The sequence below is a fragment of the Phyllobates terribilis genome, unplaced genomic scaffold, assembly GCF_046119375.1.
Source record: "Phyllobates terribilis strain yellow unplaced genomic scaffold, ASM4611937v1 Scaffold_172__1_contigs__length_4051808, whole genome shotgun sequence".
Lineage (NCBI taxonomy): Eukaryota > Metazoa > Chordata > Amphibia > Anura > Dendrobatidae > Phyllobates > Phyllobates terribilis.
In genome coordinates this window covers 1,001,296-1,028,528 of record NW_027362932.1, presented here as the reverse complement: position 1 = coordinate 1,028,528, position 27,233 = coordinate 1,001,296, and positions in this window count along the sequence as shown.

Here is a 27,233-nt window from a genome sequence, read left to right as displayed (position 1 = left end):
GGCCGACCGCTGTATTCCCTTTGTTACTAAAAATCTGGCACAAAATCCTTATCTACTAGCCAGTCTAATCACCGGCCAGTCTAACCACTAGTCAGTCTAATCACCAGCCAGTCTAATCACCAGCCAGTCTAATCACTAGCCAGTCTAATCACTAGCCAGACTAATCACTAGCCAGACTAACCACTAGCCAGTCTAATTGCTAGCCAGTCTAATCGCTGGCCAGTCTAATCACTGGCCAGTCTAATCACTGGCCAGTCTAATCACTGGCCAGTCTAATCACTGGCCAGTCTAATCACTAGCCAGTCTAATCACTAGCCAGTCTAATCACTAGCCAGTCTAATCACTAGCCTTGCGCCAAACTTCTAACAGAAATCTCCTATCAGAATCGCAAGAAAGGAATCAGCAGGCGATCTCTTAGACCAGTCTGAACTAGGACTAAGTAAAGGAGCTAATACAATATAAAGAGGTGAAACTGTTACCAAAGCCTTGTTATTCCGCTCACAGTAACGTCTGAGCCAGCGTCGCTGACACCTCTGCGGGCCGATTTATGCTTTTAGAAAAGTCACATGAGTATCACTACACATGAGACTTCTGCAGCCGGACAGGAGTCCTGCCCCGGCTTCTGCCCTCCGCCACGCGTCATCTACAAATATGACAGGCGGGTGGGAGACGCCACATCTCTACTTAGATAAATGTCCTGCTTTATCTCCTGTGCATTGGCACAAGGACGGGTATGTGCCTGCGGGCCGTCAGCATCTTCCCTGAGGAGAGCGGGCACCTTCCCGGCCGCCGCACACCGGAGATGCAGGTCCGGTGCAGGAATAACTGTGTTCCTTTGGCAGGATTGCCAGAACTTGTTCCCTCTACTTGTCGGCACCACCTGGACTAACTACACAGCAATAAATCTCCCCTCCTGGCAGTGATGTGGAGCAGGTTGCTCTGTAGCTGCACGCTCCGGCCCCCAGAGCCTGAGTAGTACAGACATACACTACATGGCTGCACTGACCACCAGAGGGAATAACGGACATAATAAAGGTGGACAGGATAGGGGGAAAATAACCACATGGATGCAATTAAAGGGTTATTGCCAAAATAGAAAATCATCTCTTATCCAAAGGTTAGGGGATAACTTACTGATCACTGAGGGTCTGACTGCTGGAACCCCTAGCAAACCCAAGAACAGGCAGCATGCTCAGCCTCCCCTCCATTCACTGTCTATAGGACTGCCCAAAAATAGCCAAGAGCAGCGCTCCACTAGTTCTGGCAGTCCCACAGACGATGAGTATGACGCGCCCAGGGGATGGGGACGACTCGGTACCCGGGCCTTTGCCTGGTTTTGGGGATGTCGCGGTGGTCGGCTCCTGGGCCCGTACACTGGGGTCACTCTTGAAAAAGGGGATTGAAACTTGGATAAAATAAATAAACAGTTTGTGACGCCACCTGTGGTACTTGGTAATGATTACCAGCGCTGCTTCAGACCTCCGGGGGGGTGATGGGATGGCAGCTGAGGTGTTTCTGCTCCCCACAGGTGCAGTGGGCCCCCGGGGCAGTGTGGAGTTTGGTGGGTGGTGATGCTGGGACTTGTAGTGCAGGCGGGATGGCGCAGCAGGAGTAACTGACAGAGACAGGGGATTCGCTTCAATATCTTTACTGGTGCGGATGTCAGGTACGCTCCAGGGTACTCAGTAGGATGGGTGCACTTCAGGACTTCTCCCCAGTGAGCGGGTATAAGGCCTCCTGGTCCGTGTCTGCCTCTCTGTATGCTCCTGGCCAGCCTGCAACTGGGCCTAGCTTATGTGTCGTGCTGTTCCTTCACCTGTCGCTCAGTAGTAGGACCTTCTGCTGGCAACCACTATCCCTGGTCGTCGGGGCCATCATGGTTCCTGGTCCTGTAATGGGTCTAGCTTCAGGTCTGCCAGGGACTTGTAGTCCTCCTGGAATGCCGGTGGTCCCTACTGGGTATAAAGGACCCTGTAGGCGCGGACCCGGTGTCCGGTTTGTATCTTTGGGGTGAGCCTTGTGATGCTCCTCTGCCCCCTCAACTCCTCTCATCTCTCCTCTTTACCGTCGGCCACACTCGTGGCCCTCAGAACCCAGCAGCAGACACGCCGCGTCTTCGCTGCTCTCAGCGTCAGCACGCTCTCAGACTCTCTCAGTCTGACTACTAACTCTGACTGAACTGCCTGGCTCCACCCTCCATATATATATATCCCTAACGGGCTCCCTCTGGTGGTATGAGGTGGAAGGGTGGAGGTGTTTGTATGTAGTGAGGGCCTCTTGTGGAGAAGTCCATCCATGCACCCTGGGTCCTGTGGTACCTGTTGTAGCAGGGTGCCGCAAATGGAGTGGTGGTTGAGTATACGCACTGCTCCGTTCATTCTTAATGGGAGTGCTGAAGACCAGCCAAGCACAGAGCTTCAGTCGTCCCATAGAGAATGTATGGTGCAGCACTGATCGACCATCACATCAGTCACAAAGGACTCTTCAAATCCCCAGTTTTCAGGATTGGTGAGGCTCCCAGCAGTCAGACCCCATCCATCGGGAAGTTATCCTATGGATAGGAGATATCTTTTAAACTTTGTACACCCCCTTTGAAGGATTATTCAATCTAATTCTAAAGTCGGGGGATACTGACAGCCGCCCTCCACTAATCACAGCATGTTGGCATATTGTAGTGATATCCCACCGCATTGTGATGGAAAGAAGAATATAACTGTATACAGAATAACATGGAGATGTTTGATAGAATACAGCAGCCCGGAGGTTATGGGAGCGCCGCCAGCTTCTGTACCTCTGTACTAGATGGTATACAGCAGTGACCGTCCCTACACGGGACCCTGATCATCAGGAATATTGCCTCTTACACCCGAGCCCAGGGAATTCTAATTACTAGTGTACACTGTTATATCAGTTTATTATCACCTCCGGCCATGAAAGAATTGTCACATTATTTATTTTATAGAATTTTGTCTAGCATGGAAGTTATGAAACCTTACAAATCCATGCTCAGTACTCTCTATATACATGTATAAATTAGATACATTGTAAATGAAAACATCATATATTTAGGAGTTTGTGAGCTACATATCCATATAATAGATGGTGGCCCGATTCTAATGCATCGGGTATTCTAGAATAGGTATGCGGCCGACCGGGCGCAGTCAGCAGAGCTGTGTTTAAATTTTGCACCAAAATCGCTGATTGGTCACGGTTGCCGGCCTCGACCAATCAGCAAAGCGGTGTTTAAATTTTGCGCCAATACTGCTGATTGATCTCGACCGGCGGCCTCGACCAATCAACGATTTTGGCGCCAAATTTAAGCAACGCTCTGCTGATTGATCTCGGCCGGCGTCCTCGACCAATCAGCAGAGCGTTGCTTAAATATGGCACCAAAATCGTTGATTGGTCGAGGCCGCCGGTCGCGACCAATCAGCGATTTTGGCGCAAAATTTAAACAACGCTCTGCATCGCTCTGCTCATTGTTCGCGGTCGCCGGTCTCGACCAATCAGCAGAGCGTTGTTTAAATTTGGCGCCAATCTCGCTGATTGGTCGCGGATGGCCGCCGCGACCAATCAGCAGAGCGGTGTTTGAATTTTGCGCCAAAATCGCTGATCGGTCGCGGGCGGCGGCCGTGACCAATCAGCAAGCCATGTTAGTGAGGACTGGAGAGCGTGTTTAAATTTGACACCAAAATCGTTGATTAGTCGCGACCGCGACCAATCAGCATAGGAGGTGTTTAAATTTGGCGAGAATACTGCTGATTGGTCGCGGCCGGCTTCCGCGACCAAACAGCAGAAAGATGCAGAGCGGGGTTTAAATTTGGCGCCAAAATCGCTGATTAATCGCGGCTGACGGCCGCGACCAATCAGCAGAGCGTTGTTTAAATTGGGCGCCAAAATCGATGATTGGTCGCGGTCGGCGGCCTCAACCATTCAGCAGAGCGTTGTTTAAATTTGCCGCCAATTTCGCTGATTGTTCGAGGCTGGCGGCCGCGACCAATCAGCAGAGCGGGGTTTAAATTTGGCGCCAATAATGCTGATGGGTCGCGGCCGGCTACCGCGACCAATCAGCAGAGCGGGGTTTAAATTTGGCACAAAAAACGCAGATTGGTCGCGGCCAGTGGTTGCGACCAATCAGCAGAGTGAGGTTTAAATTTGGCGCCAATACTGCTGATTGATCTCGGCCAGCGACCGATCAGCAGAGCGGTGTTTAAATTTGGCGGCAAAATCGCTGATTGGTCGCAGCTGGAGTCCGCGACCAATCAGCAGAGCGTTGTTTAAATTTGGGGCCAATCTCGCTGATTGGTCGCGGACGCCGGACGCGTCCAATCAGCAGAGCGTTGTTTACATTTTGCGCCAATACTGCTGATTGATCTCGGCCAGCGACCGCAATCAATCAGCAGAGCGCTGTTTAAATTTGGCGCCAATCTCACTAATTGGTCGCGGATGGTGTCCGCGACCAATTAGCACAGCAGTGTTTAAAAGTGGCGGTAAGATCGGTGATTGGTCGTGGCGGCTATTTAAATGTAGCGCCCAAATTGGTGATTGGCCGCGGGCAGCGGCCGCGACCAATCAGCAGAGCGGTGTTTAACTTTAGCGCCAAGATCACTGATTGGTCGCGCTCTCCGCACGCGACCAATCCGCAAATCGTATTGGTGAGGAGCAGGGAGCGTAATCGTATTAGTGAGGACCGGTGGACATGAGCGGGCGCTCGGAGCAGAAGTATCCCGACCCGCAGCGCCGCTCGACGGTCCTCTCTTCACACCCTAGCCGCTGATGTCCCCACAGTATCCGCATGGTGTTACAGAGGTCCAGACATTTGTGTTAAAAATCGGTGATTGGTCGCGGGCAGCGTCGGCGACCAATCAGCACAGCGATGTTTAACTTTTGCGCTAAGATCAGTGATTGGTCGGGTCCGAAGACCGCGACCAATCATCGAATCGTCTTGGTGAGGACCGGCGCTGCCTCTGCGGCTACTTCCGCTGCGAGAACCCGGGACACAGCGGGCGCTCGCAGGAGAAGTATCCCGACCCGCAGCGCCGCTCCCCTGTCCTCCGTTCTGCATGGAGGTCAGAGGCGCCGGCGGTCCTTCCGCTGATACCGGCCGGGAGATGAGCGCCTCGCGCCGCTCATTTCCCGGCTGCATCTCCGTCCCGCAGATGGGTCCGGCGGTCGGGGTCCTTCTGCTGGTACCGGCCGGGAGATGAGCACCTCGCGCCGGTCATCTCCCGGCTGCATCGCCGCTGAGCTCCGTCCCGCAGATGAGCTGCTAACGGCCGCCATCTTTTTTCAGAAATCCCGCGGCGCTGATTGGCCGCTGGCGGACCAATGAGCAATGCGGGATTTCCTGGACAGACAGACAGACAGACAGATGGGATAAGACGATTATATATATAGATACTCCCTGCAACCACTTTGATGTTGCACTTTACTGCAATGCTGTGGCAGCCAAAAAAACGTCATTCTGGCATTTTGATTTTTTCCCCATTACAATGTTTACTGATCAGATTAATTAGGAGACTTGAAGCGGCGATCGTCTGATCGCTTGTGCTGTACATACACTGCAATCTATAGCAGAAATCACCATCTTCTATGAACGCCGGCCCATAGGAGGGTCATAATGACATGTATGGGAGGTCATCAGCAGACCCCCAGCTGTCATGACAACCCATCGGTGCCCCACAATCACGTGGCAGGATGTATGACGCGCTTCCAGCCGACGTGCGTTAAATCCCGCTGTCAGTGATTGGTTAATAGCAGCAGGCGGAGCAACAGTACATCAGCAGCTATTAAAGGCACATGATGGTTGATTAAATCAGTCATCATGTGCAGGGAAATATGTGGGCTCGGTGTGCAAGATCACATCAAAGGCAGGGACACGACCTTTGACGTAAATATACGTCAAAGATGGTGAAGCGGTAGAGCAAAGCACAGGTTGCAGCCTCTTCTCTAATATTCAAAGACTGGCTAAAAATACTCCTGAAAAATACTATGAGGAGGATTTTTACTCTTCTGTAAAAAATGTAGAGCGACCTCTGCAATGCGGTATACATTTCTTTACAATGGGTCCCAATAGTGGACGGATGCCTCATCATCCATCCTGACAGTGGCCACTAGGGGGCCACACACCTTCTATGTGTATGCGCCCAACAATGGCCACAAACGTAATGTGCACCGAGCCCAACAGAGTCATCAGAGAATCCAAGAGTCCCACCCTCAGCCGGCATGCCCCATCGTCACTTCAGCAGAAATACTGCAGCAAGAAATATCTGTATTAGTAAAATGAACAGTTGCTCCATGATTCCTCAATGTTTTTGCGCATCTCATCATGTCGGAAGTGTGAGACATAATTCCCAGATAAGTGTGCACTGTACGGATATAGGATGCAGGATGTGTGCAGCAAGCCATACCTGCAGAGCTTGTAGGAAGCCCAGCTCTTCATCCTTTATGCATCCCATAAACAGGACGGTGAATGTTTCAGGGCCAACGACACGGAATTATTGTGCAATTTCCTATAAACCCAAGAAGACCATATTAGCTTGTTATTATCCAGCTCGCGACATCACTGCTTGAGTATTGCAAGAGAAATCTAACCAAAATCAAAATCTCAGGGAAAGCGTCACTTTGCCGTTCCCAGAACAGCCGGGTGGCCAGTGAAAAACACAGTGAAGGGGGCGCAGTGCTGCACCAGTGCCCAGGATCAGTGGGGTCCAGCGCCGGACTGGAGTACCTGGGGCCCACCAGGAAACAATCAATCTTGGGGCCCACCAGCACCATGCAGTTACCGTATATAGGAATAACATAAGTCCACAAACTCTTTCAAAATGAATCAACTTTATTAACCAATAAATAACCAATATAACGAATAAATAACAAACTAAAGAAACACTCCTGGCGAAAGAGGAACACTTATCTTATTCACACCAGTGTGTGATAAAGTGCCATAACAGAACAATAACAAGAAATACTTTCAAGGTACATTCTCTTAAAGTATAAGTGCCACAAATTGAACCTGCATCCATCTGGCATCCCAGCAGCCGGCATCATTGTAGCAGCACCAAACTTGGCCGCTGGGAAAAGTAAAAGAATTCTGTAAGCATTTTGGAAGTTTGTATTGCACGATTTCCTCTCCTCTATAATACAATACCATTCAATTGTTAGTGAAAGGCCCAAAACAACAAATAAACTCACACTAACAGTCAATCAGCAGCAAAATTACAAACGTTTTTTTTCAGAACAGAAGATGACATTAATACGTATTAATAATGTCATCATAGTCTAAGTTCCTTGAAATGTCATACTCAATGTTCAACAGAAGGAGGGACTCTAAAAGCTCCTGTCCAATCGAAGCCCTCAGACGATTTTTTACAATTTTCAGCTTTGAGAACACTCTTTCACATGAAACCTGGGTGCAAGCAAGTGTAAGAAGGGTCTTGTAAACTGCAAAAATGTTTCCATAAGCAGCAGAATGTAAATTGTAGTCATATAAAAGTCTGTAGCAGCAGGAAAGACAGTTTTTTTGCGGGACGAGTTGTACTTTCAGATGCAATCATTTATTTTACCATATAGTGTACAGGGAAATGGCAACAAAAATTCCAAGTGCAGTAAAATTGCAAAAAAAGTGCAATTGCACGTTTGTTTATTGGGTTTTTTAGTCACCATGTTCACTATATGGAAAAACCGATGTGACAGGGTGATGCCTCGGGTCAGTACGAGTTTGTAGATACCAAACATGTATACCTTTACTGGTATCTAAGTGGTGAAAACAAATTCATAAGTTTGAAAAATCACACTTTTCACGCCATGTTCTGCGCACCGTAGTGTTCTCATTTTTTTGGGTCTGGGGCTTTGTGACGGCTTATTTTTTGCGTCTTGAGCTGACGTGCATCTCTGCTGCTCTGTAGTAGTCACAACACAGGGGGAGGTTAACCATCCAAGTATTTAATATGTATTCTTAATATCCGAAAAAACAAATGACTGACAACTATCCCTAGACTAATAATACCATATAGAAGAGAGAAATACCGCCACACCATGACCAGAACACATACCACCACATAGTGATGAAATACTACCAAGTACAAGGTATATATACTGCCACACCATGAGAAGACGACATATTACCACCACATAGTGACTGTCCGAATAATACCACATACAAGGGACAAATTCCGCCACGCCATGACCATGGCACATAATGGCACCAGATAGTGACTGATAATGAAAATGTAAAAAAGCTCTGTATATAGAGTCAGTGTACAGATAATGTAGAGATTATCAATGACATTATGCACAGGACTCCTGTGTATAGGGTCAGTGTAGAGGTAATACAGTGATCACCAGTGACATTACACACAGGAGATCTGTATATAGTGTCAGTATGTGTGTATAGGTAATACAGCAATCACCAGTGACATTACACACAGGAGCTCTGTATATAGTGTCAGTGTGTGTGTACAGGTAATACAGTGATCACCAGTGACATTACACACAGGAGATCTGTATATAGTGTCAGTGTGTGTGTATAGGTAATACAGTGATCACCAGTGACATTACACACAGGACCTCTGTATATAGTGTCAGTGTGTGTGTATAGGTAATACAGTGATCACCAGTGACATTACACACAGGAGCTCTGTATATAGTGTCAGTGTGTGTGTATAGGTAATACAGTGATCACCAGTGACATTACACACGGGAGCTCCGTGTATAGTGTCAGTGTATGTGTATAGGATGTACAGAGATCACCAGTGACATTACACATTGGAGCTCTGTATATAGTGTCAGTGTGTGTGTATAGGTAATACAGTGATCACCAGTGACATTACACACAGGAACTCTGTATATAGTGTCAGTGTGTGTGTGTACAGGTAATACAGTGATCACCAGTGACATTACTCACAGGAGCTCCGTGTATAGTGTCAGTGTGTGTGTATAGGTTGTACAGAGATCACCAGTGACATTACACACAGGAGCTCTGTATATAGTGTCAGTGTGTGTGTATAGGTAATACAGTGATCACCAGTGACATTACACACAGGAGCTCTGTATATAGTGTCAGTGTGTGTGTATAGGTAACACACATACTCACCAGTGATGTCTCTAGGTGAAGTTCTTTATCTGCCGCAGACCGATATATCTCATCTTCTATGCAGGACTTATCTCTGCAGAAAATAACATAGTTTGCTATAACTGATCACTTCCAGAGCACAATCTACACTTTTCTCAAGATTTCTACACTGCATGAAATGACAAAAAAAGAAATCTAGTGCCGCACTACACAGTAACATTGCTCCGGTGTCATTCTGTGCCGGCTCATCTCTGTCAGCAGACATATTTGTCAGATGGCAAAGATGTAGCAGAGCTGAAGACAGAAGACCTATGGATTACGTTGGATTGAGGATTTTTCTTTATTAAAAATGGAGTCCCTAAATGAGTTTTATTTTTAATAGAAAAAAAAAAATTCTGTCTTTTTTTTCTGTTTACTAGAAATTCATGGTGGCTATGTCTAATTTGGCGTGACACCATGAATTTCGGGCTTAGTACCAGCTGATAATACAAAGCTGGCCTGGTACTAACCCGATTATTACCCAGGGTGCCACTCACCACCAGGGCCGCTGGAAGAGCCGGGTAAAGCACCTGGAAATGGTGCTATGAGGAATGCGCCACTTTCAGGGGTGGCTGCGGGCTGAGATTTTCAGCGTGGGGGGCCAAGAACGCTTGGGCCTTACCATGCTGCGAATCCCAGCCCCCAGCTGCCTTGTTTTATCTGGCTGGCGATCAACATATGGCGGGAGCTGGGCAATGGGCATGATTATCAAATAATATATACCTGACAGGGGCCCATAGATTCTGCTGCCTCCAATAATATATACCTGACAGGAGCCCATACATTCTGCTGGCTCCAATAATATATACCTGACAGGAGTCCATACATTCTGCTGGCTCCAATAATATATACCTGACAGGGGCCCATACATTCTGCTGCCTCCAATAATATATACCTGACAGGAGTCCATACATTCTGCTGGCTCCAATAATATATACCTGACAGGGGCCCATACATTCTGCTGCCTCCAATAATATATACCTGACAGGAGCCCATAGATTGTGCTGCCTCCAATAATATATACCTGACAGGGGCCCATAGATTCTGCTGCCTCCCATAATATATACCTGACAGGAGCCCATAGATTCTGCTGCCTCCAATAATATATACCTGACAGGAGCCCATACATTCTCCTGCCTCCAATAATATATACCTGACAGGAGCCCATAGATTCTGCTGGCTCCAATAATATATACCTGACAGGGGCCCATAGATTCTGCTGCCTCCAATAATATATACCTGACAGGGGCCCATACATTCTCCTGCCTCCAATAATATATACCTGACAGGAGCCCATACATTCTCCTGCCTCCAATAATATATACCTGACAGGAGCCCATAGATTCTGCTGGCTCCAATAATATATACCTGACAGGAGCCCATACATTCTGCTGCCTCCAATAATATATACCTGACAGGAGCCCATAGATTCTGCTGCCTCCAATAATATATACCTGACAGGAGCCCATACATTCTGCTGCCTCCAATAATATATACCTGGCAGGAGCCCATACATTCTGCTGCCTCCAATAATATATACCTGGCAGGAGCCCATACATTCTGCTGCCTCCAATAACATATACCTGACAGGAGCCCATAGATTCTGCTGCCTCCAATAATATATACCTGACAGGAGCCCATACATTCTCTTGCCTCCAATAATATATACCTGACAGGAGCCCATAGATTCTGCTGCCTCAAATAATATATACCTGACAGGAGCCCATAGATTCTGCTGCCTCCAATAATATATACCTGACAGGAGCCCATACATTCTGCTGCCTCCAATAATATATACCTGACTGGAGCCCATACATTCTCCTGCCTCCAATAATATATACCTGACAGGAGCCCATACATTCTCCTGCCTCCAATAATATATACCTGTCAGGAGCCCATACATTCTGCTGCCTCCAATAATATATACCTGACAGGAGCCCATACATTCTCCTGCCTCCAATAATATATACCTGTCAGGAGCCCATACATTCTGCTGCCTCCAATAATATATACCTGACAGGAGCCCATACATTCTGCTGCCTCCAATAATATATACCTGTCAGGAGCCCATACATTCTGCTGCCTCCAATAATATATACCTGACAGGAGCCCATACATTCTGCTGCCTCCAATAATATATACCTGACAGGAGCCCATACATTCTCCTGCCTCCAATAATATATACCTGACAGGAGCCCATACATTCTGCTGCCTCCAATAATATATACCTGACAGGAGCCCATACATTCTCCTGCCTCCAATAATATATACCTGTCAGGAGCCCATACATTCTGCTGCCTCCAATAATATATACCTGACAGGGGCCCATACATTCTCCTGCCTCCAATAATATATACCTGACAGGGGCCCATACATTCTGCTGGCTCCAATAATATATACCTGACAGGAGCCAATACATTCTCCTGCCTCCAATAATATATACCTGACAGGAGCCCATAGATTCTGCTGGCTCCAATAATATATACCTGACAGGAGCCCATACATTCTGCTGCCTCCAATAATATATACCTGACAGGAGCCCATACATTCTCCTGCCTCCAATAATATATACCTGACAGGAGCCCATAGATTCTGCTGGCTCAAATAATATATACCTGACAGGAGCCAATACATTCTGCTGCCTCCAATAATATATACCTGTCAGGAGCCCATACATTCTCCTGCCTCCAATAATATATACCTGTCAGGAGCCCATACATTCTCCTGCCTCCAATAATATATACCTGACAGGAGCCCATAGATTCTCCTGCCTCCAATAATATATACCTGACAGGAGCCCATAGATTCTCCTGCCTCCAATAATATATACCTGACAGGAGCCCATACATTCTCCTGCCTCCAATAATATATACCTGACAGGAGCCCATACATTCTCCTGCCTCCAATAATATATACCTGACAGGAGCCCATACATTCTCCTGCCTCCAATAATATATACCTGTCAGGAGCCCATACATTCTGCTGCCTCCAATAATATATACCTGACAGGAGCCCATACATTCTGCTGCCTCCAATAATATATACCTGTCAGGAGCCCATACATTCTCCTGCCTCCAATAATATATACCTGTCAGGAGCCCATACATTCTCCTGCCTCCAATAATATATACCTGTCAGGAGCCCATACATTCTGCTGCCTCCAATAATATATACCTGACAGGAGCCCATACATTCTCCTGCCTCCAATAATATATACCTGACAGGAGCCCATACATTCTCCTGCCTCCAATAATATATACCTGACAGGAGCCCATAGATTCTCCTGCCTCCAATAATATATACCTGACAGGAGCCCATACATTCTCCTGCCTCCAATAATATATACCTGACAGGAGCCCATACATTCTCCTGCCTCCAATAATATATACCTGACAAGAGCCCATACATTCTGCAGCCTCCAATAATATATACCTGACAGGAGCCCATACATTCTGCAGCCTCCAATAATATATACCTGACAGGAGCCCATACATTCTCCTGCCTCCAATAATATATACCTGACAGGAGCCCATACATTCTCCTGCCTCCAATAATATATACCTGACAGGAGCCCATACATTCTCCTGCCTCCAATAATATATACCTGACAGGAGCCCATACATTCTCCTGCCTCCAATAATATATACCTGACAGGAGCCCATACATTCTCCTGCCTCCAATAATATATACCTGACAGGAGCCCATACATTCTGCAGCCTCCAATAATATATACCTGACAGGAGCCCATACATTCTGCTGCCTCCAATAATATATACCTGACAGGAGACCATAGATTCTGCTGCCTCCAATAATATATACCTGACAGGAGCCCATAGATTCTGCTGGCTAAAATAATATATACCTGTCAGGAGCCCATACATTCTGCTGCCTTCAATAATATATACCTGACAGGAGCCCATACATTCTGCTGCCTTCAATAATATATACCTGACAGGAGCCCATACATTCTCCTGCCTCCAATAATATATACCTGACAGGAGCCCATACATTCTCCTGCCTCCAATAATATATACCTGTCAGGAGCCCATACATTCTGCTGCCTTCAATAATATATACCTGACAGGAGCCTATACATTCTGCTGCCTTCAATAATATATACCTGAAAGGGCCCATACAGTGCTGCCAATATGATTAGCGAACCAGGGGGGCCCTCTGTTCTCTGTACAGGGCCCAGGGGGGGTAGGGGGCGGGGCTTGGGGGCGTGGCCAATGGGACCCAGGGCCCACCGGTGGATTTCCTGATCCTCCGTTGGGCCAGAACGCCCCTGGTGGGGTCCCTGTGCCCCCCTAACAGGTGACATACTAACTAGCTGAAAATTTACACCCCAGCACCATCTTTCTATCTCTTAAGCTGACAGTGGATGTGTTGGTAGTGTGGCGCCCCTGAGGGTTCAGTCGCCACAGGGGTACTGCACCTCAGAAAGAGGTGTGGTATCTCCTCTCTCAGGTAAGGATGGAGTATCACACAAGACCCTACTTCACACTCAACACTACACCACTCCTGTCCTGTAGGGGGCCTAAATGCACCAGGGTGCTGCCCCGGCCCGCGATAGAGGAGATGGGGGGGAACCAAAGATAGTGGGAACCATGTGGTGGGTGAGGGTGGAGGAAGCACTTTACTTTAGCATCATATATATACAGCGGCCATCTTTATAACCTAGTCTTTTGCCGTGGTTCCTTGGGAAAGTCAGTCAGCACAAAGCTGCGGCCGGCTCAGGGGTCACGGTTCCCGGTCTCAGGCCTCGAGACGGGGGGTTGGGGCAGAGTTGAGTTATAGCTAGCTCTGTCCCCGGTCAGAGTCCAATCAAGAAGGCCCAGGAGGGGAGCAGAGGAGATAGGCTCCACAGACGAAAGGATCCCAGGAGGGTACGGACGGAGCGGAGTCGCCACCTGTATTCTTCACTCTGGCCTAGCCTGAGGGACTCCTGCCGCAAGAGGGGACCGGCCCCCGATATCTGACAGTGTACTTCACGTCATCGTTAGAAAAGCCCGGAGGCTTAGTGGATCCCAGGGGGACACGGACGCAGCGGAGTCGCCACCTGTATCTCTCAACCTGTGTATATCCAGTGGGACCCGGCCTTACTCCACGTTCACATCACATACCGTCAGGAGAGGACTGAGTGGGAGAATCTAGGAAAGAGAGGAACACCCCAGCGGGGTCTTGACAGGTGCTCCTGATCTACCTAGGAAGAGCTGAACCCCCTTCCTGGTGGACGCAGCGCGCCGCGAGAAGCAGAGAGAAGCTTCGCAGCTGCTACTTCATCAAAGTGAGTAAATCTTGGATGACTTCACATACTGCCTCCGTTTGCTCATTCCTGCGCGGCACTGCACCCACCACAACTCCCCAGATCCTCCATACTGCCCTGAGGCTTACTCCGCCTGTGGGGAGTAGTACCAAACAAGCTGCCAGAACATCAGCCTCAGAGGACTGCTGCAGCGCTGGTGGCCATCACCAGAAACCACAGGTGGCGTAGTCGAACATCCACTCATCCAATAGCCCATTCTTTTTATGTGACAGCCCTGGGCACGGACTGGGTCGCGGCCACGACGACACCCACATACCCCCACCATATATTGACCCAGCACCGAGTAACCCCACCGCTCAAGGAGGGTGTCGCAACGTGGCGTAGTCGGCAGGATCGCGTGCCCGCAGCAACGGAAGAAGATAATCCCATTGCCGCCGGGTACTGTGCGCCTTTCACAAAAGACTGTCGTTACACACTCAATGTGGTGCCCGCCCAAGAAGAATGGACACCATTAGGTGCCAAAACAACAGCAACTTAAGACCTCCTATCGTGGGCCAGGTTTCCCAATGGTGCGAAGAGCTAAGACCGCTCCTTGCATTAGAGACTGTCCGCATAGTTGTGTCCGTCAAAACGGATGGGACTTCCCAAGGAGTGCCCGTCAGCCAGCCGCCCGGGAGCCTCCCAAAAAGGAGGAGGCAAAAAAGGCCGCACCTTGCAGCAGAGATGGACGCAGCCAAGGAGATGTCCTCCGACGCTGGCCCACCAGCTGCCACCTCCCTCGGTATGGAGGGAATGTACCTGACCCAGGAGGAGGCCGAGTTCCTCCGCGGTGAAATCCAGGACCTGACCCGGAGGGTCGAAGAGGCCAAGCGACTGGCCGCTGCGGAGTGGAGAGAGGAGGTGCTGCAAAAGATCCAGGCCTGCCGCCAGAGCTTGTCATGCCTGTCTACAAAGGCCTTGGCCCAGGGGGAGGAAGCCCCGGAGGCCTTGTGCAGCCCAAGAACGGGTAAGGCGGAAACCCCTATCCCGGGCGCGGGGCGCACCAAAGCCCTCCTCGATCTCCTGCCGGCACCCCTTTCCCCGGGTGCCATCATTTGGGAGCAACTCTTGGCTCTGACGGCTGAGACCCAAGCCACCGCCATCACTGGAGGCCTGATATGCCACACGACTCCCGGTCCAGAGATCCCTGCACTTTCTGGGGTGTCCACCTGCCCCAACCCGGACTGGTCCGCACCAGCAGAGGGCCCGCAGCAACCCCTCCTGTCGCCGCTGCCCGCGCCTCCGGTCGCCTGCCCGGCGGCAGAAGAGTTTGCCTGGGACAACCAGGAGGGTGACCTGATGGGCTTCCCTCGGGAGACCCGGTCTGAAACGCGGAGGCGGGAGGAGTTCTGCCGCAGGGAGCTTCTCCAGCTCGAGAAGGAGCATCGACAGAGGGAGATCCGCTGCGAGCACCTGGAGGTGCACGCCAAGGCCGCAAAGTCGCAGGCCCGCCAGGCAGAGGCCGCCCGTTCAAGCCCCCGGGAAGAAGGCCTTATTGTGCGCTTCCACCAGGAGGCCGGATGGGGCTTCATTCGCAGCCCACAGTTCCACCGGGACGTCTTTGTCAACCGGCGGGACGTTGAGCCGCGGCTGGAGCAGGGCCACTAATAATTTTTTTATGTACAATCAGGAATTTTATCTCCAATGTAGAGGAGTATCCATGGGATCTAGCTATTCTCCATCGCTAGCAAATATGGTAATGTCCCATTCGGAATATGTTGCACTGTACACTTTCGCTAATCCATGGGCCCGTGATGTTTTCTGGTATGGCAGATACATAGATGATTTGATCTTTATCTGGCGTGGGGATGTGTCTGCCATACCGGAATTCATCAAGTATTTAAATAACAATGAATTTAATCTTTCTTTCACTTACACCTCTGATTCTAAGTGTATATCATTTCTTGATCTAAAATTGGAGATTCTTGACGGTTCCATCACTACTTCCACATTTTCCAACCCATATCTGGGAATACCATTCTACATGCCAAAAGCGGACATCCGCGCCATACTATAAAAGCTATACCTGTGGGGGAACTGACAAGAATCAAACGTAATTGTAACAATGCCAACAAATTGGATGAAGAATTCATCAGGTGTAAAAATACATTGAAATCTAGGGGTTATCCGGATTGGTCTCTAAAGAGAGCAGAAAAAATTGTGGACAGTAAAAATAGACTGGATCTGATTGATCTGTCTAGGACAAGGATTAATCGCAATGATATTACAGCACATAAAAATCGAAATGTTATTTCCTTTAGATATAGTTCACAATTTCAACTGATCAAAAATATAATACTGAAACATCTTCCTATTTTATATGAGGATACTGTATTATCTAAAATTCTTGATTCTGGAGTTTTGGTGGTGGCAAAAAAAGCGCAAACAATAGGGGGGCTATTGGCATCTAGTCGCCCAAATAATCTACAAAAACGGCATACCTGCTTAATTGTAAAGGGTTTTACAAGTGTGGTTACACCAGATGCGGCATTTGTCGCTATGTAAAAATCACTAAAAACTTCCTAATGCTGATTCTAGTGAAACACACAATATAAAAAGCTGTCTGAATTGCAACAGTAATTCTGTGGTTTACATCATAAGATGTGCCAGTTGTGATCTGTTATATGTGGGATGCACCATAAGAAAACTAAAACAGCGAGTGGCAGAACATCTTTCTGATATTTTTAATGTCACTAATCAGAACATTTCTTGCGCCTCCAGACATTTTATTGAGCAGCATAATAGAGAGACATCCTCATTTCAGGTCTTTGGCATTGAAAAACTTACCTTTGATCCTCGAGGCAGGGATAATAGGAGACGCCTACTTGATCGAGAAGCATTTTGGATGTATCATCTGAACACTTGCCAACCAAATGGACTAAATTTACGGAGGGAACTGCTGTTCCATTACAGCGAGTAACTTTTCTATGCATATGTGATTTCTTCTTTGTCATGTGATTGTTTTTACTATGCATATACTTTGGAAATCGGTTTTATATTTCTGTATGCTAATATATGCATCATGTGACTTCCATTTTGTATGTGATTGGTGAACAATGGTTTATATACCATGGGTATGCCATTTGCAAGCCAGTCTTGACAAAGAACGCATCTTTAGCGTTCAAAACGCGTTGCCCTGGCTACACTATGTGACTATGGAATCTGTTTTTAAAGAGCTTTTTTCACAATAAAGTAACCTAATTTTTGAACTATTCATGAAGCTGGTAATCCTTTCTCTTTATGCTTTGTTTGCACCCGGTTTATTTAGGATGACATTGTGCCTGCGGATGATGAGCAGTCTACAGACTGGATTGTGGATGGTTTGCACCTGTTTAGGTGATCACTATTGGTTTTATACAAAGCCATTTCTACCTCTGACCTCAGAAGTAAAACCTGTCTGGAGTGGCTCTCCTGGAGGTCCAACTCAGGATCTCCATGCCCTGCAGCCACCCCAGGGCCTACGTTGAGGGTTTTGGGCAGGTCCCTCATGCTGCTGAACTGACACTTTTGTACAAGTATTCTATATCTATAATGTCTTCCTAATGTTTTATATGTTTAAACTATATCTATATAACCTGCAACGTTAAAAGTATTTGAGCCTCCCATAAAGGGAAGATAGTTATTTGTTTAAAAAGCATTTAAAAAGTTTGAATGTCTGTACCAATCTTTTGCTCTATTGCAGCCCGCGGACATGCTGTGTTTCACCAGGGGAGAATGTGGCGCCCCTGAGGGTTCAGTCGCCACAGGGGTACTGCACCTCAGAAAGAGGTGTGGTATCTCCTCTCTCAGGTAAGGATGGAGCATCACACAAGACCCTACTTCACACTCAACACTACACCACTTCTGTCCTGTAGGGGGCCTAAATGCACCAGGGTGCTTCCCCGGCCCGGGATAGAGGAGATGGGGGGAACCAAAGATAGGGGGAACCATGTAGTGGGTGAGGGTGGAGGAAGCACTTTACTTTAGCACCTTAAGCATCATATATATACAGTGGCCATCTTTATAACCTGGTCTTTTGTCGTGGTTCCTTGGGAAGGTCAGTCAGCACAAAGCTGTGGCCGGCTCAGGGGTCACGGTTCCGGGTCTCAGGCCTCGAGACGGGGGGTTGGGGCAGAGTTGAGTTATAGCTAGCTCTGTCCCCGGTCAGAGTCCAATCAAGAAGGCCCAGGAGGGGAGCAGAGGAGATAGGCTCCACAGGCGAAAGGATCCCAGGAGGGTACGGACGGAGCGGAGTCGCCACCTCTATTCTTCACTCTGGCCTAGCAAGAGGGACTCCTGCCGCAAGAGGGGACCGGCCCCTGATATCTGACAGTGTACTTCACGTCATCGTTAGAAAAGCCTGGAGGCTTAGTGGATCCCAGGGGGATACGGACGGAGCGGAGTCGCCACCTGTATCTCTCAACCTGTGTATATCTAGTGGGACCCGGCCTTACTCCACGTTCACATCACATACCGTCAGGAGAGGACTCAGTGGGAGAATCTAGGAAAGAGAGGAAAACCCCAGGGAGGTCTTGACAGGTGCTCCTGATCTACCTAGGAAGTGCTGAACCCCTTCCTGGTGGCCGCAGCGCGCCACGAGAAGCAGAGAGAAGCTTTGCAGCTGCTACTTCATCAAAGTGAGTAAATCTTGGATGACTTCACATACTGCCTCCGTTTGCTCATTCCTGCGCGGCACTGCACCCACCACAACTCCCCAGATCCTCCAAACTGCCCTGAGGCCTACTCCACCTGTGGGGAGTAGTACCAACCAAGCTGTCAGAACATCAGCCTCAGAGGACTGCTGCAACGCTGGTGGCCATCACCAGAAACCACAGGTGGCGTAGTCGAACATCCACTCATCCAATAGCCCATTCTTTTTATGTGACAACCCTGGGCACGGACCGAGTCGCGGCCACGACGACACTCCCATACCCCCACCATATATTGTCTGGTACTGAGTAACCCCACCGCTCAGGGAGGGCGTCGCAGTAGCAGATAGTTCAAAGCTGTCCACCTTTCTCGAATTTAGTAAGTGACCCCCTGGTCCCCACAGAAGAACTGAACTCTGGTGGTGCCATCTGATGGCTGCTAAGTCCCCGGCCAGACATGGTGCACTGGTGATTCCCCGTGGAATGATTACAATGATGCTGTTCCCTCCCGGTTAATCTACGATACGGGAATCTTATAAGGACTCCATTGTGGGTGACCAGGACTGTGACCTTGACTTACCTTAAATAGCTCACAGCTCCCTTGCAGTCCTGAGCTCAGTGTGCAGACCTTCAGCGAGCTCCGGTAAGTGATGGGATTAAGCGCAATGTTCTTGTCCATCAATTCTTTTCGCAGCTTCAGTGCGTGCTGCAGACCCGAGTCTTTCCATGGCGACTCCGCGCAGGCGTTGAACAGGGCAGTATATGTGGCATCTGTGGGAACCAGACCTCGCTTTTTCATCTAAATGATGTAACAAGAAATGAGTCTGTACTGTAAAAACTGTATGTAATAATAGCAATAATAATGTAAGTACATAATATACAGGGCATTATCAGATAATGTAAAGGTAATTTACTGCATTACGTTATTGGTCCTCCCAATTAACAGAACAAATGGTCCATGGTGCTCACTGGGGCGCTGACGCCCCTTCACAGCAAGATCCATATAAGTGTGTGCGCCTGGTACTGCCGGCCTCGGTCAGATCCCCACAGCTTGTACACTGATGGACAGCGTACACAATGAATGTTATATTGAGGGCATAACAGTCATGTCAGATGGCTACTGCTATGTGTATATTCTATTCTGGCCCCTGTGTGTCCTGCAATTGTCACCAGTTCTCCCCTCTGCAGGCTCTAGCGCTAAGCTTCAGTTATCTCTCAGCTAGTGGGTAGAGAATGCTGCACTGACTGCTCACGTACACATCGCACACAGGCGGGAGGGATTCCCGCTTTCCATTCAGCACATGTTCAGAAGCAGTGGCAGTGATATGGTTGTGTAGAAGTGCTCAGCACTGAAGTGAGATAAACTCCTTACTAGAATAAGCTGCAGCACGATCTGCCCGTGTCTCCCTCTGATTGTCCTATCACTGTGCTCCTGCTCCAGCCTAACCTGATTTCATTGATCAATAGTGCAAGTAAAGATAAGACACTTTGTAATATACATTATCAGATAAACCTTCTTCTTTTGTCACTTAAAAGACATTTTTTGGTCTCCTGCACTAATCATTCACTCTCAATATCTGCTAAATCTGTGGGAGAAGGGAAGGGAACCTGTCACGTGAAAAAACGCTATCAACCTGTAGATATGGGGTTATTCTGCAGGTTAATAGCATTCTGAAACTGCCCGGTGCTGGCATTTAGACTCCCTCTGCCAGGAGGAAATTAACTTTATTGTACCTGGTAGTGTTTGGGTATCAGTCATGGGGGCGGCACTGGTTCAGTCACCTCTCTGTGTATAGAGAGTGACGGCTGTCACCGTGCCCTCAGCCCTGATTGACAGCCGGCCCTAATGCTGAGCTGCCGTCAGTCACTACAGGGGTCGCAGTTACAGGCGCCACTTTCTATACACAGAGCAGTGCCGCCCCAGTGACTGGAAGTCGAACGCTACCGGGAGGAACGCGACAGGTTCATTTCAACAAAAATGTCTGCGATGCCCCTATAAACCTATGGAAGAGGGAGCTGGAGGGAGGAAAAGCAGAGCACAGAAAAGGTAAATGCTGAGGCTTATAATGTAGAGAAAAACTGCAGGATACCCATCATATAATGTACACTCCCCATACATTCATGTACACTCAGGAGCGTATAATGAGTGGCAATTATTCCTTATATAGTTCTCCTTATTCTAAAAAGTCATCTGAAAGTGCTGTTAAATCGTAAGGGAATCTGCCACCCGGTTTTAGATGCCCCATCTGAGAGCAGCATGATATAAGGGGTGAGACCCTGATTACAGTGATATCTCACGCTTTTTGCTGCTTACTGCTATTTTGATAAAATCAGTATTTTATCTGCTGCAGCTCTAGTAGTTCTCTGAATGCTGAGCTTTGTATAACCCCACCCACACCACTGATCGGCAGCTTTACTCCAGTCAGTGGTGGGGATGGGGTTATACAGAGCACATGAATACCGAGGACTACCTAGCAGCAGGCTTACTAGTCCTCTAGTGATAATCTCCTGCTGATAAAACTGTGATTTTATAAAAACTACAGCAAGCAGCCCAGTAAATGACACATCGCTGGAATCAGGGTCTCTGCCCATACATTATGTTGCTGTCAGATTAGATAACAAAAACCTGGTGACAGATTCACTTTAAGGGGGTTATCCTATTTCAGACAACCCCTATTCCAACACAGCATTTTTTTTTTTTAAGAAACAAACCGTGCTTCAAGCCACATATCCAAGCCCTTTCCACTTCCTGCCAACGTCAACTCAAAAACATCTCCCGGATCCGCACATTCCTCAACCACGAATCTGCAAAAACACTAGTGCACGCCCTCATCATCTCCCGCCTCGACTACTGCAATCTCCTGCTCTGTGGCCTCCCTTCCAACACTCTTGCACCCCTCCAATCTATCCTAAACTCGGCTACCTGACTAATCCCCCTGTCCCCCCGCTGTTCCCCAGCCTCTCCTCTCTGTCAATCCCTGCACTGGCTCCCATGTACCCAGAGACTCCAGTTCAAAACCCTAACCATGGCATACAAAGCCATTCACAACCTGTCTCCCCCATATATCTGTGTTTCAATGTTTTTTATTGAATTTTTTTTTTATAAACCTTCATACATCTCTGACCTAGTCTCCCAGTACTTACCTGCACGCAGCCTCCGATCCTCACAAGATCTCCTTCTCTACTCCCCTCTTATCTCCTCTGCCCACAATTGCATACAAGATTTCTCCTGTGCTTTCCCCCTACTCTGGAACTCTCTACCCCAACATGTCAGACTCTCGCCTACCGTGGAAACCATCAAAAGGAACCTGAAGACCCACATCTTCCGACAAGCCTACAACCTGCAGTAACCACCGCTCCACCACACCGCTGCATGACTAGCTCTACCCTCACCTGCTGTACCCTCACCTATCCCTGGTAGACTGTGAGCCCTCGCGGGGAGGCCCTCTCTCCTTCTGTAACAGTTTGCCGTTGCGTTTTTGTTCAGGATTATTGTACTTGTTGTTTGTTATGTATATCCCCTTTTTCACATGTTAAGCTCCATGGAATAAATGGCGCTATAATAATAAATAGTAATAATAATAATGCTTTGGTGTAAGTCATTGTCTGCAGCGCTGACGTGACGGTGAAAGCACTGCAGTCAGTCAGTGAGCTCTGAAGGTCGGCCCGAGTTAACGGCACGAGCCGCTGAGCGTAGCTACAGGCTGCAGAGCTGTAGATGTGTTGTCAGCGCTGCAGACAATAACAGACAGCGGGAGCAGCAGGAGAAACTTTGCGCTGGACCTGGGGAGGATGAATAGAGAACAGACGGTTTTTGTAATTTCTTTAAACAAACTGCAGCCAGGAACAGCGGTTTTGTGAAACAAGAAAGTCCCTTTAAAGGTTGTTTCACAGAGTAAATAAGATCATTTTAGTATTAAATCATTAAAAAGCTACAAACATGCCACAGTTAATGTGACCATTATCTGGGCTTTGTTATAAATATTTCAGAATAAGCTGCAACATGCTGTACAGATCTGACTAATGTGTCCAGGGCCTGATGAGCACAGCCACCACGGCATGGACCCCGGCTAATCCCATCCATGTGAACACAGGCAGAAGGACTTTACTGGCCACTCCTTGGAGCTTACCCAATGCTGCTTTATCATGGCTCATTATCAAGGGGTCACAGATCAACCTTATAAAGCCCGCCACACACATTAGATGGCTCTTGGATGAAAGACGGCCCGCGCTTAACAGTTGTCTGGCAGCCATCTCTCCCATACACTCCTGTGTTCTCTATGAGAGTCACCACCAGACATGTCTACTGGCACCTTATCTCCAGAACATAATGATCAGCCAAATAAAATGATCAGTTATGCTGTATCATTAACTCCCCCAAAAAATTGTCCGGGACCCCATACATATTAGACTGTCAGACAGAGCCGTCAATACGTTATATATACGATATATCCAACTCTTCCGCAGCCTCTGATGAGAACAGTGTAGTTACTTTCCTCCGGCTGCAGCCGCTCCTCTTTCAGCATCTGTTCCTGGAAGAGGTCCAGGGCTTCGGCCAGCTGCACACAAGAGGGACATGTCTTCAGAGGAGAGCAATAGAAGTGCTAGAAGCAGAGCAGGATATACAAGCAATCAGGACCCAGCACTTCACACTTATGTCCTTACTCACCTCCTCCCTCTTTACCCTACTAAATAAATAGATGAGACCCCAAGACAACTCTGACACATACAGACATGTGTATGATTTTTTAGGTGCATTTTCTAATGGTAAAATTTATAGAAAAAGTAAAGAAAGAAAAAAAAATAAGTAAATCACGAAACTTAGAACATGCTGTGATTAGCAACAAAAGAAAAAAACGTAAAAATGCACAGATGCAACAAAAGAAGCAAAAAGACAAAATAATGCAAAATAATGCAAACATAAAAAAATAAATAAATAATCCAAGCAAAAAAAAACCAGTCGCAATTTCTTAAAAACACTTGTGAATATTTTTCTTTATTGCTCTTGGACATGATTTCCATAATCGTAGCAGAGCCGGGCTGTGTTGTGAAGACTGCAATAGTTTTGCTGTGATTACAGACATTGCTTGAAAAAAGGAGAACAACATGGCACAAGGGCGACTTATGCAAATGCTATAACAGTCATGGCTATGATCCTAAAAAATAATGCTTCTCATCAATGGCTATCTCCTCCGTCCGGACACTTACCAGGCTTCACTGTGTTTCTTAGGTGCTAGTGGTGATGTGGCACCCCAGGGGTCTGGTTACCACAGTAATAGAGATATTATGTCTGAGAGCAAGTGGGAGGTTTCTCTGGCCAGGAGCCCTAAGCATGCAACACGGTCCGCCCAGACCTGGGAGGGGAGGAATCTGCCCTTATAAACTGGGTCTGGTGCGGGATTAGTGAGTGAAGCTAGAGATAGAGCCTGCAGAACAAGCAGAGCAGTCAGAGCCTGGAGAGGGAAAGTGAGAACAGGAGCTCTGTAGGAGCAGCAGCTGAAGGCCAGGGGCTGTGAGCAGAGATATAGCTCGCCCTGGCTGAAGTTACTAAAACCGGACACAGGAGTCCGAGGCTGTGGGGACTGATATATACCCAGCAGCAGAAACCAACCGGCAGGGGATTCCAGGTCCTCTGGCCATAGAAGCCCGGAGGCTCAGTCACAAAGAAGGGACCAGCGCCGCCATCCAGGAGCGGAGGCTAACAGAAGGCCCCAAGTCACCAGCCATACGGGTGAGCACCACACGGTATACTCAGGGACGTGGGCTACTTGTAACCGCTGACATCAAGGTAGCCAGGAAGAGTGCAGATAAACGGGGAGGCCTACAACTCCACCTGGCCAGGGGAACTCCTGCTTGCTCGCAGACTGACCAGGCCCCTTATACTAGCCAGTACTCCCGGGAGGGTCTGCCTTGTACCATCAGTAAAGACCCTGAACTGCACCTCACGTCTCTGTGATTCCTTGCCGCACCAGCACCATTAGCACTGGGACCCTCACATCATCACTCCCATCATCTCTCACATTAGCTGCCCTGAGGCAATACTTCTCCCGTGGGGAGTTATCCCATACTCGGCTGCGCAAACAACATCAGCCTCAGCGGTCGGCAGCGCAGCGGCGGTCCCCACTGACCGCAATCCACGGGTGGCGTAGTCGGACATTTGCTATACATTAAGACTGCCACTGGTTTGACCACCCTGGGCACGGACCGGGTCACCGCCACACGGAGACTACAACCCCCAGCATTCTACAATAGGCCCGGTTCCGGGTTCCCCTGCACAACACAGGCCCAGGGGGCGCGTCAACTTTGGCGTAGTCGGCAGGATTTCGTGCCCGCAACCACCGGGTACTGCGTGCCTGAAAAAGAGACTTTTATACTTACCTGTGGTGAAGTTTCCCGCCGTCCGGAGTCGTTTCCCGCCATCCGGAGCCGATTCCCGCCATCAGAAGCCATCTTGGATCGTTTCCCGCTGTCTTCTGCCTTCTTCCCGCCATCCGCAGCTGCTTCCCGCCTTCGGACGCCATCTTCGGGAAGCCGCACGGGAAGAAGAGGGGCGTGGACGCCGAAAGCGCGCGAGATCCGAAGCTCCGCCCCACGCTCTGACGCTGCGCAAGGTCCTGGAAGGGAGGAAGAGCGACGCTGACGTCATCGGAGCGCGACGCCAGGTCCTCAACCCCGACGATCGACTGCGGAGCCGCGGCCTACGGAAGAAGAGCATCGCAAGGTAGGCCACGGTCCACTAGGGGGGAGGAGGATGCCGGATACCGAGGGGAGCTCCACTGCCACAGCCACCGCCAGCGCAACCGCTGCAGCAGTCATGCCATTCACCATGCCTTATATCCCGGGGGCAACCTGGCTACCCCAGTACTCAGGGGAGTCACATACTCTAAATGACTTTAGAGAAAGACTGGATAGCCTCTTCCATGTGTACCCCCTCACAGAAGAGCAAAAAGTGAGCATCCTGGTGGCCCAATTAATCGGGGCAGCCCAAAGGGAGGTAAAGTCCTGGTCACCTGGGAGGAAGAGGACTGTCAGGGAAATACTAGCCCGGCTGATACCCGCACCTCAGCCGAAATAAAGCTCAGATTTTACGGGTGTAAACAACGGGCACATGAGAGTATAAGAGACTATGCTCTAAACCTACAAGACGCCCTGAGAGCCATTAAGCAGGCAGACCCTGACAGCGTGGGAAATGAAGATAAGCTGTTGACTGAACAATTTATTGAGGGTCTACTGTGCAATGCCCACCGAACCCAGTTGCGGGCAATGGCCTTACAGGACCCTGACCTGGACTTTGCACAGTTCAAGGACAGAGCCATCCGGGTGCTCCGAGAACCGGCACCAGGTGGCGCTGTGACCCACAGGCCCCCTGCTATCACTTACCACCAGGAGACGGCGCCCTTGTCTGCAGGGCCTGTGGGAGCTGATGCGCAGGCTTTAAACAGTGACCCGGCTACAGACCTGCACCATCAGGTCCAAGAGCTGACTAAGAGCGTTGCCGCGCTAACCAGAACTGTGCAGTCTTTACAGGTCTCTTCTCCAGGAAAGATCCAGCTGGCATCCGGACTGGAGGACGTCCCGTGGCGCCGACTGAGGAGGACCCCACCGGCCAGAGGAAGACCCAGCGACAGATACAACGAGGACGGACGACCCATCTGCCGCCGCTGCAATCAACCCGGACATGTGGCAAGGTACTGTCATTTAAACGGGCACAACCTGGGGTAGAGGGCCAACCCCCAGGCATAAGACCATCAGGCCCATCAAACTGGCGTGATAAATACATAGGGGGACGTCCAATCTTGCCTGTGGTACTGGATGGCATTCCTATGAGTGCCCTACTAGACACTGGGTCACAGGTGATCACAATCCCGTACGTGCTCTTTAAACAGTACTGGAATGACTCGGACATAACCCGCTACCCAGATGACGACCTGAGTATCATCGCCAGCAATGGTCAGCCCGTGCCGCAATTGGGATTCAAAGAGGTGACCATTAAGATCGGTAAAGTCGAACTGGCGGTACAAGGACTGATTATAGTGGACATAGACCGTCATGAGAGTCACCCTAGAATAACCTTGGGAACTAATGTGATTGAAAATTGTCTTGCAGAGGTGATTCTCATTTTACAGCAGGTTGCCAAGAACGCCAGTTCCGGCCAGCAGCATGTGCTCCAAAAAGAGATCCGGGCACTGAT